Source organism: Orcinus orca, chromosome 11 (assembly GCF_937001465.1).
Source record: "Orcinus orca chromosome 11, mOrcOrc1.1, whole genome shotgun sequence".
Taxonomy (NCBI): Eukaryota; Metazoa; Chordata; class Mammalia; order Artiodactyla; family Delphinidae; genus Orcinus; species Orcinus orca.
In genome coordinates this window covers 76,244,408-76,261,647 of record NC_064569.1, presented here as the reverse complement: position 1 = coordinate 76,261,647, position 17,240 = coordinate 76,244,408, and the positions used below count along the sequence as shown (strand labels likewise).

At 42.4% G+C, this 17,240-nt stretch overlaps 1 protein-coding gene and 1 long non-coding RNA gene across 15 annotated transcripts in view; one reads left to right on the top strand and one right to left on the bottom strand.

Annotated features, from left to right (window-relative positions):
* The window catches only part of LOC125960540 (uncharacterized), a 293,564-nt gene that overhangs the window by 225,777 nt on the left and 50,547 nt on the right, over positions 1 to 17,240 (top strand). The window lies entirely within an intron of this gene.
* The window catches only part of CRADD (CASP2 and RIPK1 domain containing adaptor with death domain), a 246,893-nt gene that overhangs the window by 226,955 nt on the left and 2,698 nt on the right, over positions 1 to 17,240 (bottom strand). The gene's annotated exons all lie outside the window — the stretch shown is intronic.

Genomic DNA, 17,240 nt, shown 5'->3' with positions numbered 1-17,240 from the left:
TTCTTCTTTTGTTTCGTTTTTGTTTCAATTCTTTAAAAATAGAAGGACCATGCTTAGCTCACAGGCCATGCTACAACAAGGAGTAGACTGAATTTGGCTCACAAGGATTTGGCCATAGTTTGCCAACCCCTGCTTTACAGCAAAGGTAAGTAGCAATGAAAAGTCAAAATGAGCTTAGAAACTGTTCAGCCTGTGTCTCAAAGGAGAAGTCCGTTGGAGAAGGAAAGAAGTAAGGAACAGAAGGCGAATGAAACAGGAGGAGAAGGGATGCCCGTGAGAGATTACGAGATAGCCTGAGGGAGAGGAACCCAAGCAAAGGAGGTGACAGCTGGGGGGCGGGGCAGTACTTGGGGAGGGGAGAAAAGAAGAAGGAAGTAGGAGGCCAAGACTCTAGGGCACTTGTGGGAAATGAAGGGGTAAAACGGAAGTCAGCTAGTAACTAGCCCAGGGGATGGGCTATAGATTAAACTGCAAGAAAGCTGAACTGCAGATTAATGAAGGAGCCCAGAACTGAAGAACCAAGGCTACTTACTATGTGCACAAAACTATTCTCTTAGCAGGCAAGGAGCCGTGTTGTTAGAAGTCTCCTGTGATATGTGCATGTTGGAGGGGGTGATTTTCATTTTGCTTTTACTTTGTACCGTATTCCTAAGAATATCAGTTCAAAGGGGCCGATACTGAAAGCCTCAAATCTTCAGTCTTTGAATTCCCCTCATCTTTAAAATGATTTGGCCCTGGGCAGAGCTGGGCTTCAAGGGTTCTGACTGCTGTACCCACTCCTATACTTAACCTGTACCTCCACAACTGGAATTTTCAGCAATAAGGAAGTTAAGGAACACCACCCCCCATGTGAGATTTCATTATTACAACAGTTACTAATAATGCTGATAAAATGGATTAATACCCAGACAGACAGTTCAGAACTTATGCTACACAGGGACCAGAACAAACTCTGTTTTAAGTTTGGTAAAATGAATGGCTAATGGCTGGTATTCAGCAAACACTAAATAGAAACGACTAAGAAATGCCAAAGAATCACTTTCACGGAGGGTCAAGAACTAAAGAGTTGTTATCTGCTGCCTATCCAGGATGAGCTGAAAACTAAGATAAAGTTTTTCAAAAAGCAATAATAGTGTTATGGGCTGAACGGCCTCTCCAAAATTCATATGTTGAAACCCTAACCCCTAATACCTAAGACTGTGATTGTACTTGGAGTCTTTACAGACGTAACTGAGTTAAAACGAGGCCATTAGGGTGGCCTTAATCCAACCTGCCTGGTATCCTGATAAGAGAGGAAATGAGGACACACAGAGAGACACCGGGATGCACACACCGGGGGATGACTATGTGAAGAGGCAGCAGGAGGCCAGTCATCTACAAGCCAAGGGGGCCTCAGAAGAAAACAAACCTGCTGACAATTTGATCTTGGACTTCCGGCCTGCAGAACTGTGAGAAAATAAATTTCTGTTGTTTAAGCCACATAGCCTGGGTATTTTATTATGGCAGCCCTAGCAAACTAATATAAATAGTTATGGTACTTAGAGATTAAGAGGGAAGTGAGGGGAGCAAATAAGGCTACCACAGATCACTCATTCAACTAATGTTTATTGGTCCCACTAGGTATCTGGCAACATGTTAGGTTCTGAGTCTATAAGGTTGTAAAACTAAGTTCTTGCCCTCACCAAACTCAGAGTATGCTTGAGGACAAAACTCTAACATAGCATGGGTGTGTCATAACAGAAACATGCCCCAAGCCCTCTGGGAACACAGAAGAGGAGTTTCTCAGCTAGCCATGAAGAGGTCATGCAAAGCTTCAAGAAAGAAGTGACGTCTGGAATAAGTGCTTTAAAAAAAAATAAAATAAAATAACAATTTTAAAAAAGCCCACTTTTGGGACTTCTCTGGCTGTCCAGTGGTTAAGACTCCATGCTTCCACTGCAGGGGGCACAGGTTCAATCCCTGGTTGGGGAACTCAAAAATAAATAAATAAATAAAGCCCATATATAGGAATATATTTTTGAATTGGAGAAAAATAAGTATCACTGAGGAGGAGGAAGTTTGATGTGTGAAATGAGGGGTCGTATTTTGGCCATGTTGAGCTAAGGTACCGAGGACTGGGGTGCAGCTATCTATTGGGGCTGGAGACAGAGATTTAGAAGCAGTTCTCACTGAAGTGGTCATTGAGCCATGAGTACAGATGGGCTTTGCCCAAGAAGAATGGTGCCAGTGAGAGGAGAAGAAGGATGTGACAGAACTTAGGAGAAGACAAGCATTTAAGAGGCAAGCAGACTAAGAAGAAGTTGAGAAATAGTAGATGGAGAGGCAGAAGGAAAAACAGCACCAAGGAAGGAGGCAACATCAAGAATGAGAGAGTGGCCCCCAACGTCAGATGCTGCCAAGACAGCAAGTGGCAACCTGAAAAACGTCGATCGACCTAACCAAAGGTCACCGATGACCTCTGTGAAAACAGCTGTAAGGGGCAGAAGTCAAATGACTACAGCTTGAGAAGTGAATCACTGTGTTTAGATGGGAGGAGGTTCATGAAAACCCATGGAAATAAAAGCTTCCTGAGTCATCTTCTGGGATGGATGATGGGGAAGAATCAGACGACATGGACATAGTTGCAACAAAAATGGCGGAGGGATGAGGGTGGGAGGCTCTCACTCTGTCCTTCCAACACCCCTGGGAGCTACCTGAACACAGAGGAGAAAGGCAAGAAGTACAGCAAGGGAGAAAACGGCATTTACTGTGGGGTACCAGCTAACATTAAAAATACTACCTACAGGGCTTCCCTGGTGGCGCAGTGGTTGAGAGTCCGCCTGCCGATGCAGGGGACACCGGTTCGTGCCCCGGTCCGGGAAGTTCCCACATGCTGCAGAGCGGCTGGGCCCGTGAGCCATGGCCGCTGAGCCTGCGTGTCCGGAGCCTGTGCTCCGTAACGGGAGAGGCCACGACAGTGAGAGGCCCGCGTACCACAAAAAAAAAAAAAAATACTACCTACATATACACATACGCTTTAGAAGATGTGTTCGTATCTCCTCTCATTTAACGTGAACAACTACTCTTGGAGAAGAGCAAGAGGCAGCTCTATTTTACAAACAAAGGAATTATATTCAGAGAAAAAAATAATAATAATCCCCAAGGTCAAACAGCAAACAAAAGGTAGAAGCAGGACTCCATCCTGAACCTAGACCCACATCTCCAAAAGCTTACCAAGCATTTTCACTAAAGGAAATGCTATGTGGCCCTGGGCTGGGTCTCAGCTTCCTAATCTTTAAAACGGGAACAATAATATTATAGTATCTACTTCGCACTACTGACAAATGTACAGCACCTAAAGGAGCTGGCTCACGATAAGTGCCCAATACCTGTGAGTCACTACTAGCTTAAATTCAATGAGCATAATCTGTACATCAATCATACCTCCTGTGTATCCGGTCTTGGTGAATTTCAATAAGTGTCCAAACCAGAAACCTGGGCGTCATCCCAGAATCCTCCGTCTCCCTCAGCCCAGGGTCCAATCAGGTAACAAGTCCTTCCCCATCCAGTGCTTCTCAACCTTATTTTCATTATTGTCTCCCTAAGAAGACTTTTTAGACATTTTTTCCTAGTTGTATGCCTCCTATGGAATTTTACTAACATTCAGCAAACATTAACTGAATGTGTAATATACGCCAGGCTCTGTTCTAAGTACTTTACATGTATCATCTCATTTATCTGGAGCACCTTGAGGGCAGGGATTATACCTTAACTTTTGTATACCTGTTTAACTCCTGGCACGTAGTAGATATTCAATAAGTGTTTGCTGAAATCATGCAGGAAGCAAAGTTCTGGTGTTTCTCATACCTGCTCTTTTCTCTGACTTATCCAGCCCCTCCTACAATGGTTTATGGTATTACCCTGGTAATAAAGAGTGAGGGGCGTGGGATATGTCTATTCTGCCAAAGGTTTTAACAGTTTCTTTGAAATATACTGATTTGTTTAAAAAAAAAAAAAAAAGGTATTCGGAATGCCTTTCCAAGAGCAAGGGGGAAAAAAATCTAATCTACAATTCAGAACACTAACATATTTACCAATCTAGTAAATTTGAAGGACATCAATATATCTTAACACGCCACAGGCAAAGGCTTAATCACCTATAGCCCAACAGTTTGGGAAAAACAGTGAAGAAGAAAGATTTAGAAATGTAGTAGTATTTAAAAGCATACAGACAGGAGACTTCGAAAAAATCAGGTTATATAATAATCTAGTGCAATACTTTGAAATAGAATACTCACAGAAAGATAAACAGAAAAATACTTTAAATGGCAGAGTGAAAAATACCACTCGTAGTTCCCTAAGAGTCACTGGAGAAGGTCATTTAAGTCCAGCGCTCCCACACCCACCCTCTGCTAATTGAAATAGCAACGAGCCTTCATAATAATGTGAAAAGACTACTTCAGGTTGATTCAGAAAGTTTCACTCTCTGAAGTAAAATACATATTTTTACACACACACATATAATCTGAATTTTTTTCTTTATTTGGCATCACATGGATTTCAGTGTTAGTATCAATAATAACTTTCTCAAAATGACTAGCGCTCAGAAAAGAAAGAGCTTCTAAAACAAAATTTCCTGTGGTAAAAACCCAAATATTGCATTTCACTACTCATTTATTATAAACCGTGGTTATCTCTGGGCAATAAGATTATGGGTGATTTCCATTTTCTTGATATCTTTCTAGAGCTTTTTTTTAAACAACAAATACGTGTTGCTTTTATATTTGGAAAGAAAATCCATTTTCACTTTTTAAAACTTTCTTGTTAAACATTAACAACATCAAATAACATTTGTTATTAATTTACAAGTCACTTTCATACAGGGCAGCTAATTTCCCATTTATGATAAGAAATATACATATTTTAAACCACTATATCTGATAAGTACAGTAAGGCCCCAAAATGATTGACATACCCCCCAGGAAATGTGAGGTCTCTATCTCCTCTCTTTGAATCTGGGCTTTGGGACAGCTTAACTGAAAGAACACAGTGAAAGCCAACACTATGCCAGTATCCGGATCCAGGACTTAAGAAACAAGCAGCTTCTACTCCCTGCCCTTTGAAACTCAACCACCATACTGTGAGGAAACCCCAGCTACCTGTAGAAAGGCCTACGTGGAGAGAAATCAACAAGCAGCACCAATTTACCAGAAATGTGAGCAACCCACCTGGGAAATGGATCCTCCAGCCCCAGGTAAACCACCGCAATTGGCACGGGGTGAAACAGAAATGAGCTGTCCCACCTGAGCCCTGGGCAGACTGCACATTCATGGGTAAAATACAGGACTGTTATTTTAAGCCACTAAGTTTTGGAGTAGCTTGTTACACAACGAAAGATAACCAGAATACTGTATTATATCAGTACTTAAGTACTTGCCTCTACCTTTCCCCAGTTGCAATTTAAACTCTCTGATGGGAATTCCCTGGCAGTCCAGTGGTTAGGATTTGGCGCTTTCACTGCTGGGGCCCCAGGTTCGATTCCTGGTCAGGGAATTAAGATCCCACAAGCTGTGTGGCACGGCCAAAAAAAACCTAAAATAAATTAAAATAAATAAACTCTTTGAGGGTACTACTCTGCCTTTACATTCATCTTTATAGTCATTCCTTCATTCATTCAATAAACCTGAGGATTAACATGTATCGAGCACTATGCTAGACAGATTCTGCAAGTACAGAGAAAAAAACAGCCTCTGGGCTTCCCTGGTGGCGCAGTGGTTGGGAGTCCGCCTGCCGATGCCCTGGTCCAGGAAGATCCCACATGCTGTGGAGCGGCTGGGCCCGTGACCCATGGCTGCTGAGCCTGCGCGTCCGGAGCCTGTGCTCCGCAACGGGAGAGGCCAAAACAGTGAGAGGCCCGCACACCGCAAAAAAAAAAAAAAAAAAAAAAACCACAGCCTCTGCCTTAGAGAAGACTGCACTCTTTTTGCAGGAAGGAACAAAGAAAAATAGACAATGACAATCATAATCTCAAAGCCTTAGCAGAACAGCCAGCAATGGTAGATAAAAAATGTTGCCTAATGAATGAATGAATGAATCAGCGTCTAAGAAGTACTTCGGGATTTATGTACTATCATCCTTTTACAGATGAGGTGCACCAATTAGCTATGTATTACCTCTTGCTAATACAATGTATTCACCCTATTTGCCCTGCTTTGTGATACTGGGGCCGGACCCTGCAAACATTTCTCCTTTGTCAGGTGGTGCAGTGTTAGTTTTCATCAGTAGAGGGCACTAGAGGGATACTGCAAGGCCATTGCAGAGGAAGGGGCTTTTCATTCTGGTTTGGGATGCTTTATCCCCCCTGAAGTGTACTATTGCCAGGGGTGTTTGGGAAACAAAAGGTGCTCACTATCCAGGGAATTTCTCTACCACTCAGCAGTCTGCTTTCTGAGAATCAACTCTGCTCTACCCACATTCTCTAACAAGTTTCTCAACCTGGTGGGCAGCTCCTACAGACCAGCTCCAGCCTGGAACCTCCGGCTAGTTCCCTGGCCACCGGCAGGCTGCACACTCATGTGGCAGTCACCTCACCTCCAGTGAGGTCTGAACCACAGCCTTGGGAGTGGAGAGGGGCCTTGTGCAAGCTCGTAGTGCCTTCAACCTGTACTCTCTTCCAGCCCTAGAAAAAGGAGCTTCTTCCACTTGCTATTCCTGTATTCCTTGGAGACCTCTTTTACCTCTGTCAGTAGTTAACCATTGTTAACTTTTTACTAGTGTATAATTCTTTATATTAAATTTTCCTTATTCAAATAACTAGTGGTTTTTGTCTCTAGAATGGATCCTGACAGACACATGAAGGAATAAAAGGGCTGAAACAAATAGGAGAGGCCTGAAAAAAGCACATTTTCCCATGGCACCATCAAATTGAGACTAATTGAGAATAATAAGAAATTGAAAGGGGAGAGAAGAGTTTAAAGACTCAACGAACAAAAATTGCCATGTCAATCTCTTAAAATCTTTGTCTAATCACATTTCTTAGAAAACATTTTTTATCCTCTTTGGTATATCTTTTAATCTCCCATTTGGTAAACTGTATAAAAAACAAACAACAACAACAAAAAAAGCATGAAAATGTTGGCCACAGGTGAGACCCAAGGCAAAAAGGGGTCAGGAAATAAAGAAGCTGTGCCTAGCCCAGGTCAGGTAATCTAAGGCACATGACTCCAATCAGAACCGAGAACTGGAATTGCCTAGTGATCAATAAGACTGGAAGACCAGACTGTCAGTGTTCAAATCTCAGCTCTGCTACTATTGAGCTGTGTGACTTTGGGCGATTTACCTACTGACAGTAATAGTACCTACTTCAAAGGTCTATGAGGATAAAGTGAGTTTATATATGTAAAGCCCTTAGGCTAGAACTCAATCCAAATTCTCCTTCTAACCTCCTCTCTACTTCAACATTCTCAATCCATTTTTCCCCCCAATATCGTCTGATTTTGAAAAGGTTTTAGAAGACCTATCTTCTTTCAAAAACTGTTCTCCTTTACTCTTCCTACTACCTCTGGCCTTCAACCTGGGCCTTGCTATATTAAGATGTAGAACAGGGACTTCCCTGGTGGCACAGTGGTTGGGAATCCGCCTGCCAATGCAGGGAACACGCGTTTGAGCCCTGGTCCAGGAGGATCCCACGTGCCGCGGAGCAACTGAGCCCATGCGTCACAACTACTGAGCCTGCGCTCTAGAGCTCGTGAGCCACAACTGCTGAGCCCGCGTGCCACAGCTACTGAGGCCCGCATGCCTGGGGTCCATGCTCCACAACAAGAGAAGCCACCTCAATGAGAAGCCTGCACACCACAAGGAAGAGTAGGCCCTGCTCACTGCAACTAGAGAAAGCCCGTGCACAGCAACGAAGACCCAACGCAGCCAAAAATAAATAAATAAATAAATTTATTTTTAAGAAAAAGAAAAAGAAAAAAGATGTAGAACATTCTCCTTCCTTAAAGGGCTACCAGTTCTTTCCAGGCCCACAGTGTAGAACCTGTTAAATATAAAAAGAATGGGCATGATACTGATGAAAACTAACACTGCACCACCTGACAAAGGAGAAATGTTTGCAGGGTCCAGCCCCAGTATCACAAAGCACGAATGAGCTTTCACCTCTTCCTTTTGGAACTGTCCCTTCCCCACTCCAGGTGACTTGGTGTCCTAAGGGAAGGGCTCATGACTCAGCCTAGGCCAACCAGACTCTGAACGTCGAGAGAAGACAAAGTGGAGGAACTGAGCTGGAGATGGTCATCAATGTCCAGAAATCCCCAGGGTTGCCTGACTCCTGCCTTTACTGAGCCCTGAAATTTTAGCAACTACTTCAAAGTTGTGAACTACCCAGTGCACGTTACAGAAATTTCCACTTTTGCTTATGTTAGCAAGAGGTCTACTGGTTGAACCAAAGAGCCCACATACATGTTTGACTGATACGCATCTCTTAGTTCCCTCATCTGTAAAGTCTCTGAGGTACCTTCCGGCTCTCACCTTCCCCAGTTCTAACAACAGGGCAAGTCCCAACAGATGTGCTCTGCTTGCTCTGTAATTCTCCATAACAACTGCATCATTACCACTCAGCCCCCATATACCTTACGGACAAATGGTGGGACTGAGAGATGCTTTAAAAGTCTTATATTTAGGTTATAAAACCATAAGCTCTCGTTTGTCACTTACTACATCTCAGCAGTTTTATTTTGGTAACAGTGTCGCCACCCTCTCTGCTATGGTGCTGAGCATAAATAGAACATGAACATTTCCAGGAATTGTCAACTTGGCGCTTCTCACAAGGAGTTAAGATTTCTTTTATAATGCTAACAAAAGTAAAGCCTAAGACTAAAACCTGCCCCAAACTTCTAGAAGTTACATTTCCTTCTCAATTAAAATTTACTGTTTGGAAAAGTACAATGTACTCTTTTTTCCCTCTGGGGGAAAAGTCCTCCAAAGAATCATATTCATATACTCCTTACTGCTCAAACAGAGGAACAAGTATAAACACAGCTGCCTATTAAAATTAAGTAAAGGCAAACATTCCGGCAGCTAGCTACAACAGCAGCCTACAAGTTTGAACTATACCCATGAAAAGAGAACACTACCTTGCTAAACGTACAGTTAAACTCTGAGGCCACGCCACCAGAAAAGCTGGTTATTGGAACTGATGACTTTCCATAGCATGATTTAGGAGCTGGAAAAGTGGGACCTGATTCCAGGACCAGGAGAGCCAACACACCATCTCCTGATCACAGCCAAGAAGACTGAGTTTTTTTACTCTCAAGGTAGCAAGCGGGATGGAAGCAACCCAAGGGCCCTGTCCCTTGACCCCCCTATGGCTTCACATTAGACCCTCCCCCTCCCCACCCCACCCCCAAAAAGGATAAAATGAGAGATGGGAGAGAGAGACCAACCAGAAATTAGTTTTTGGACAATAGGTGGGAAAGAAAAAGATCCTGCGGCTGCATGTCTGGGAGAGCCTGGAGTAGGGGGGGAGGAAAACGTGGGGGCTGGTAAATAACAGGCTCTGAAGCAGCCACAGGTTATCAGAATTAGGGAGGAGAGAAAAGCAAATTTTGAGAAAGTGTCTTTACAGGACATGAATCAGCAGGCTTTGAAGTCAAAGTGCCTAGATTGCAAATTTGGCTTAACTACATTGTATGACCTTGAGCAAGTGACTTCACATCTCTGTGCAATGAGGGTAATAATACCTTCTACCTCATTGAGTTACTGTCAGGATTAAATGAATTAATAAATGCAAAGGACCTGGAACAGTTCCTGGCACATGGTAAGTTAAGCTGCTGATAAATACTATGATTATTATTTCACTGGTATTATTTGAGGTTCTTGGTGAGACACAGAAAAGATTAAAATTCATTTTTAATTATAAACAGAAACTGTGGGCAGATTGTCTGACCAACCCACAGATGGACAGACTAAGCCAGTTCCAGTCTTCCCGACTGGCCATTTGTCTCTCCTCCTCTCATCCACCCTCAAGCCATCTTCAGCTCCCTCTGTAGCTGAGAGCAGCACCCAACTCACTCTCCTCCAGCAGCTTCTGTCTCCATTTGGACATAGCTTGATCTACAGGGCACACAGTATTGTGGATGGTCTGTAATTACTAAACAATGTGAATAGACAATGAATGGAATTCCCCCAAATCCAAATTCACCAGATAGTTCAAAACCCTCTCTTCAGTTTTGTTCTGTGAACACGTAGCCTATGAATCCCCAAGGAGCGCTAATGGAGTCTAATGTTGGTCGTAGAGTCACACCTGCATGGGGTCTGCGATGCTAGAACCTTCTTAAGCAACAATGTTCAGGGAATTCAAAGAATTAACAACAATGGTGAGCACAGATTTAAAACAAAGCTATCTATCCTTCTACATCCTATTCCTAGCTCCCTTCCACCTTCCCCCACCTGAAAACAACAGCAACTCTTCAAGCAAGCACACAGCTTTGGGAGGCCCATACCCAGGAAGCAATAAGCGAGAAAGGAGCCATGTGCACGATCTGCTGGTCGGATCTCAAGGTTCTCAATCCTGGCTGCACTTCAAAATTAACCTAGGAAGGTGTCTGTGCCTGCGTATGCGTGTTTGTGCCCAGACCCCACCTCCACAGATTTTGGCATGAACTGGCCTGGGGTGAAGCCTGAGGATCATTAGGCTTTTTTTAAAAGCCAGAGTTAAACAACACTGAGCTAAATCAACCCTGAGGGTCAGTAGGGTGATTGATGTAGCCAAGCGACCCATACACCCACAGGAGGGAGAAAAAAAAGTCACAGTGAGAATTTCTAAAAGGAAAGAACATTAAATCCATTTTTTAGATGGATATGGAGGCATCCCTGCTGAGGAGAGACCTGTCACACGGTTTGCTATTCCTAGAAAGAGCTGCAGTTTGCTGCCAACAGATGCATTATTTCATCAGTCCCATAAATACTTGATAAAAGTCTTCCGCCCTTTCTGTATGTCAGCCTTGCAGAAGGGGGTGGGGGGGTGAGGGGTGGAGTCTTCTGACAAAATGCAGTACTGACCCATCAAAATTTCCTTTTAAATGATTAAAATTGGCACTGATAAAAATTAAATATTTTAGTAAAATCTCATCCCAGTATACCTCTAAAAGCCCTTGAAATTTTCCTCTTAAAATGAAGAAAAAAGCATTAGTACAATTTTCTTAAAGGCTAATTTCAATGATTAACACTACAGCATAATACAATTCCATTTCAAACCCAGCAGGGAGCCAAGACTGCATAGCAAAAGTCTTAAATCCAGAGTCAGGAGGCCTGGGTTCCAGTCCTGGCAATAAATTACATTAACTAGCTGTGTGATCATGGGCAAGTTGTCTTAATCTCTCTAGCACTCCGTTTTCTCAGAAAAAAATGAGATGATCTGCAACCATCACCCTCCCAGTCTTAAAGTCTGGAATACTGGGATGTGTCTCCATTTTGCTGACTTGTTACATTAGCAAGCGAATGCGTTTACAAATTAGACAACTTAAAATTAAGTCATTCTGGCAATTCTGCTAATAAATTTAACCAGTTCCCAGCCACTGTGCATCCACTGAATACGCAAAACAGTAAAGTACCTTGAATATGGTGTTATCTTCCATTTGAACTAGAGCCAGAGCCTTCCTGCCCCAACTGTGCCAGCCAGACGATGCTTCCTGCCCCAAACTCCTGTCACTCTTTTCAAATGAGAAAATACATGACACGCATCTTCACACTTTTTGCCATATTGTCATACCATTATTACTTTCTTAGTCTTTTTCTTTATGTTGACTCATTTTTACTTAAATACAATGTATTTTAAAGTAAACAGAAAACAGTTTTACTTGCCATAATGTCATAAAACCATCAAATTGATACAAGGGAAAAAACAAGCAAAACAACTAAATTGTAACTAAATACTGTTGTCTACAGAAGGCTTTAAGCATGAGGAGCTTTTGCTGTCTGTTACGAAGAAAAATTGGCAAGTGTCAAGAGATGTTACAGAAACACTTGTACCAAATGGAGGTTTTCACTTGGATGTTATCAGGATTGAAACAGAAAGAAAAAGGAAATAGCTCTTTCACCTTGTGATCTAATCCCATGTCCACATATCATCTAAAATCATTTTAAGAGCCACCCAAGATCATGGCTGTGCACACATCTCACATTCTGGGAACCACAAGGACAAACAGTCGAGACTGGGCCTTTACAACCGGCAATATGACGTAGCATCTCTCTGGGAGAAAGATTATTCTCCCAGAAGGGCCTGGGCTCTAGGCACCCTGTCACTGGGGCTCCACTTGAGTTCCTTTGCACTCGTGGTCCCCTCTATCTGAAAGCTCTTCCTCCAGGTATCCACTCTGTTTAAGAATTCAGGTCTCTACTCAATGTCCTCTCATCAGAGCAGCTTTCTCTGACCACCCCACATACTACGGAAAGCCCTTCCTCAACACCACGCACACTGTTCTTCAAAGCACTCTCACCACCTGATGTATTATTTATTCACTTGCTCGTAGTCGGTCCCCATCAGACTACAGAATATAGTGAGCTCCAGAAGGGCAGGCGCTTTGTTTACTACGATGTACCCAGCACCCAATGTCTGGCACGTGGTCAAGACTAATATCTGCTGAATGAATGAACGAGTCTTCTCAGCTGATCTGGAGATCTTCATGTATCTTTATCACCTAGTGCCTGGCATCTAGTTGGTCCTCAGGAAGTATATGATAATCATATTGGAGACACATAGAAACCTGGGCTCTCTGTAGAATCTGCCCTTAGCACAAGGAGGGGTCTTGCTCTGAATGCTGACCCACCATCCCCTCTCTAAGACACAGGATGACACAGAGTGAACACTACTCAGCCACAGTGGAAGTGCCTGGACAGACCACAAGCCTGATGAACTAAGACAACACTGAAATTACCATACCCAGAGTAGGTATGAATTCATGGTATGATTAAAAAGTCCCAGGCTAGAAATCTCTCTAATAAGCCTATTACAATACCTAGAGTAAAAACTTCATTGCTTTTTTATTGCTCAGTAACTTTATTGCTCAGTAACTTCAGATGTATCCAAGTATACATCTGACAGCCAGAGTATATCTCAAAACAGCGGCTGACGTAGCTCTACGTGGTCACACGAGGCCAGCTCCAAAAGGGACAGGCTGAGCCCTGGACCCTCTGGGCAGAGGGGAAACAGGCCAGCCCTACATCCTGCTCCAGTGAGGACAGCCACAGAGTCCAGGGCACAGGGTCCACGGCGAGGACCAGCTCAAGCTCAGGCAAGGCTACAACAAATGTCAGCCCCAGGACAGCTACTCCAGCAGGCCAGAGTTGAGGCATCTGATGCTAAAATAGGAGTTACTGAGCTGCATTATAAGATATTTATCTTTCATCCTTGCTGGTGGCTAAGAGAATATAAAGCAGAAATTTAGCCTAGGAAGAAAGAAAAAAAAAAAAACTCCCAAGCCTAAAAAAGACTGGGGTTAAAGGAAGGGTTGCCAGGCTGACTGTTAAGTGGGAATCATGGCAGAGACCCAATCCCACAGCCAGGGCCAACATGGTAGAACAGGGAGTCCTTGGGCCCAGAAGTCACTCCCACCATGACCTAAGGCTAAGTCCTACCAGCTGGTGAGACAGGGGCTGCTGACAAACCTCCTTTCCAGATCCAGATTAGCTCAGGCACCAGAGCGAGCTTGTCAGCCTAAACAGGGCCCATGAGTAGTGGGAAGCCAGGCAGGAAGACACATGCTGCCTTTACCCAGATTCAGCACTATCCTCATCTCCTAAGTGACCTGCCAGGAGCCCAGGGAGGATTTCCAGCTAATCTAGTGTCTACTACGTGACCTTGTCCAGTAGGGGACATACCATGAAGTGTGCCTTCCATGGTGCCAAGCGGGATTAAGTCATTTTATTGCCAGAATTCCTCTTTTAAAACATAAGAGTCTTGGGCTTCCCTGGTGGTGCAGTAGTTAAGAATCTGCCTGCCAGTGCAGGGGACATGGGTTCGAGCCCTGGTCCAGGAAGATCCCACATGCTGCGGAGCAACTAAGCCCCTGTGCCACAACTACTGAGCCTGCGCTCTAGAGCCCGCGAGCCACAACTACTGAAGCCCGCACGCCTACAGCCTGTGCTTCGCAACAAGAGAAGCCACCGCAATGAGAACCCTGTGCACCGCAACGAAGAGTAGCCCCCGCTCGCTGCAAGTAGAGAAAGTCCGCGCACAGCAACGAAGACCCAACGCAGCCAAAAATAAATAAATAAATTTATAAAAAAGATTAAAAAGTAATAAAATATAAGTGTCTTTATAAGGTGAGGAAAAACACAAAATCAATTATCCATTAACAACTTGGTCTTTTTTTTTTTTTTAATAGGGAAAGGGATACCAGTCATCTAGGCACACTGAGAGAATCAAAAGTTTAACTTTTTTTTTTTAATGTTTTGGGATTTCCTGGGGGCATGGTTTAGAAGAATAGAGAGAATCAAGATACAACTTGATTCTTCTCTAAAAAATGACACCCAGGGACTTCTGCGGCGGTCCAGTGGCTAAGACTCAGGGCTTCCACTGCAGGGGGCATGGGTTCTATCCCTGGTGGGGAAACTAAGATCCCACATGCCACACGGCACAGTCAAGAATAAAATAAAATAAAATGGCTAGGTGTCTATTTAAAAATAAAATAAAAATTAAAAATAAATAAATAAATAAATGACACCCAGAATATAAATTAAAAGCAACTAACCGGGATCAATCACCAAAGAAGGCCTCTGAAGCAGCTCAAAGTTTACAAGTGAAACACAAAAGGTAACCAACAAACAAGAGGAAAACCAAGAATCTCTGAAAAGACCAAAACAAGAAAACTTTTTATAAAATAACATCAGTTCCTTCAGATCAATCAGGATAGACCTCTCGGCCAAAGAGAAAGCCATTCCTCCCCATTCGTTTACAAAGCCTCCCAAGAGAAGACCACCAAACCTGTACAAATTAATTAATAACTGCGACTGAAAGGAGTAAAAAGTCAGAAGAGGTTATTGTATACACATACATACATAAGCACCACATTTTCCTACATTCTAATTCTTCAAAGTTCAAACATGCCTTTACAAAAATTTAAATGGACTATTTAAAACCTTGCTAAAATTACTCCGACACTGGAGAAGCACTGGGGTCCTGGAAAATAGGCCTCCGGGTCCATTCGCATTTTTTACATTAAAACTGAAGGCATTTCAAGTCTAATATACTCTTTCCAGGATTTAAAAAAAAATAGGTTTCCAATTAATTAAGTCCTAATTTAATTTCATAATTAAAATACAGCCATCAAGTTAATTTAACACAAAGTTTAAGGTCTCAAATAAAGAAGGCTGTTAACTAACAACTCCTTTAAAATATACCATTTCCTCCACGCCTTACGTATATAGATATTGCTGAAACTTATGGTGTAGTGAATTTTCCATAACATATGTGGATTTTGAAAGTGAGTTTTATGAGATGGAAAATTACAAAGTGAAGAAGGAAATGATAAACTCCAAATTCAAGGTTTATCGGTGAGCGGAGGTTGGGGATGAGCTAGGATTGAGAGGAGCACCCAGGGGTCCTCAAAGGCCATGTAATTTTTTATTTTATTTTATTTTATTTTTTTGCAGTACGCTGGCCTCTCACTGCTGTGGCCTCTCCCGTTGCGGAGCACAGGCTCCGGACGCACAGGCTCAGCGGCCATGACTCACGGGCCCAGCCGCTCCGCGACATGTGGGATCTTCCCAGACCAGGGCACAAACCCGTGTCCCCTGCTTTGGCAGGCGGACTCTCAACCACTGCGCCACCAGGGAAGCCCCATGTAATATTTTTTAACTGAGTGATGGGGAGACAGGTGTTCACTGTACCATTGTTCTTCACACCTTACTTATATTTTGTAATCTTACTTAAAATATTCAGTAATTAACAAAAACTATTTAAAAAGTGAGTTTGTGTAACTGCCACTGTGGAAAGTATACAGAACGCTATGTAAATCAAACTCTCTCTTCAGGATATTTTTTTCAGTAGCAGTGTTACTCAACAAGAAGTAAAACAATTGAGAGGACTTCATTTGTGCAGTAGCCAACCTATCGTTCCATTTGACCACTTCCACAGTATTAACGTATTAACGTTATTTTTCCAAACTTCAGCACAGATACACTGAATTTTTTCCTGCTCCGCAATGTTTCATACTGCTCACTTAAAAATATATATGTTTTTCTTTTTCTTCTTCAACATCATTGTAACTTTCACCATTTGGTAAAAATAACTTTTCTTGTTCTTTGAATGAATCAGAAGAAATGAAAACGGGGTCACACCTCTTTGAACAACATACAATCATACTATTTACAACACCTACAATGATTATAAAATTAAATTAAGTATTTCAGTAGTAACAGGCTTTCAGCTTTGCCTGTTTTGTTATTTCCAACTATGTGTTGCCAAGAGGAACCTCTAAGTCAAATACCATGAAAAGATATCGGACACCCTAATATTTCTTTTAACATCTCCCCACTTCTATGTTATATATTCTGCTTTCAATCAAGTGGTAGAAACATTTTACCTACTTCAGTTTGGCTTTGTTCACACACCTGGAGTATTTTATTTTGTAAGAACAATCCAACCTGAAAATTCCTGCAGTCCTCAAAGGCCAGCTTTTTTCAGTATTTCAAAAAGCCTGGAACATACATTTACCTGTAATTTGGCCATGCAAGGAAATGAAAATATTTTTGCTTTTTCCACTGGGATTTTCCCAGGCCTTCCTAAGTCACCCAGTTATCTCATGTTGATCAAATATTCAGACATATGTCATTAATAAAAATATTAGAAGAATTAGTCATGATTACTTATCATGTAGTCTGGAAAATCATTCAAAATATGAGGTCCATGGGGCAAAAATAATAAAAGTAGTTTCTTTATTACCGGCATTTGTGTTTTTACTAGTTATATTGGTATTTGAAAAACAGCAACAACAAATTCTGGAGATCCCTGAGTTGGGGTAGGTCTAACTATCACTGCTATAAAAAACTAAGAATGTCAATTTCCTAACTCTGTTAAAAATTTACAAGTCAACTTTCTTTTTTCCTTCTTTTTTTTTTTGCCAGTTCAGTTCTCTGCTCCTCAATCTCTGTAAAAAGTAGACTGTCATGGGAGGTGTTGAGAAGAAATAAGTGTTTCATCTCACATCTTCTTGCTACAAGCCAGGCTGATAGCACTAGGACTGTTTCTCTTTTCTATAGCT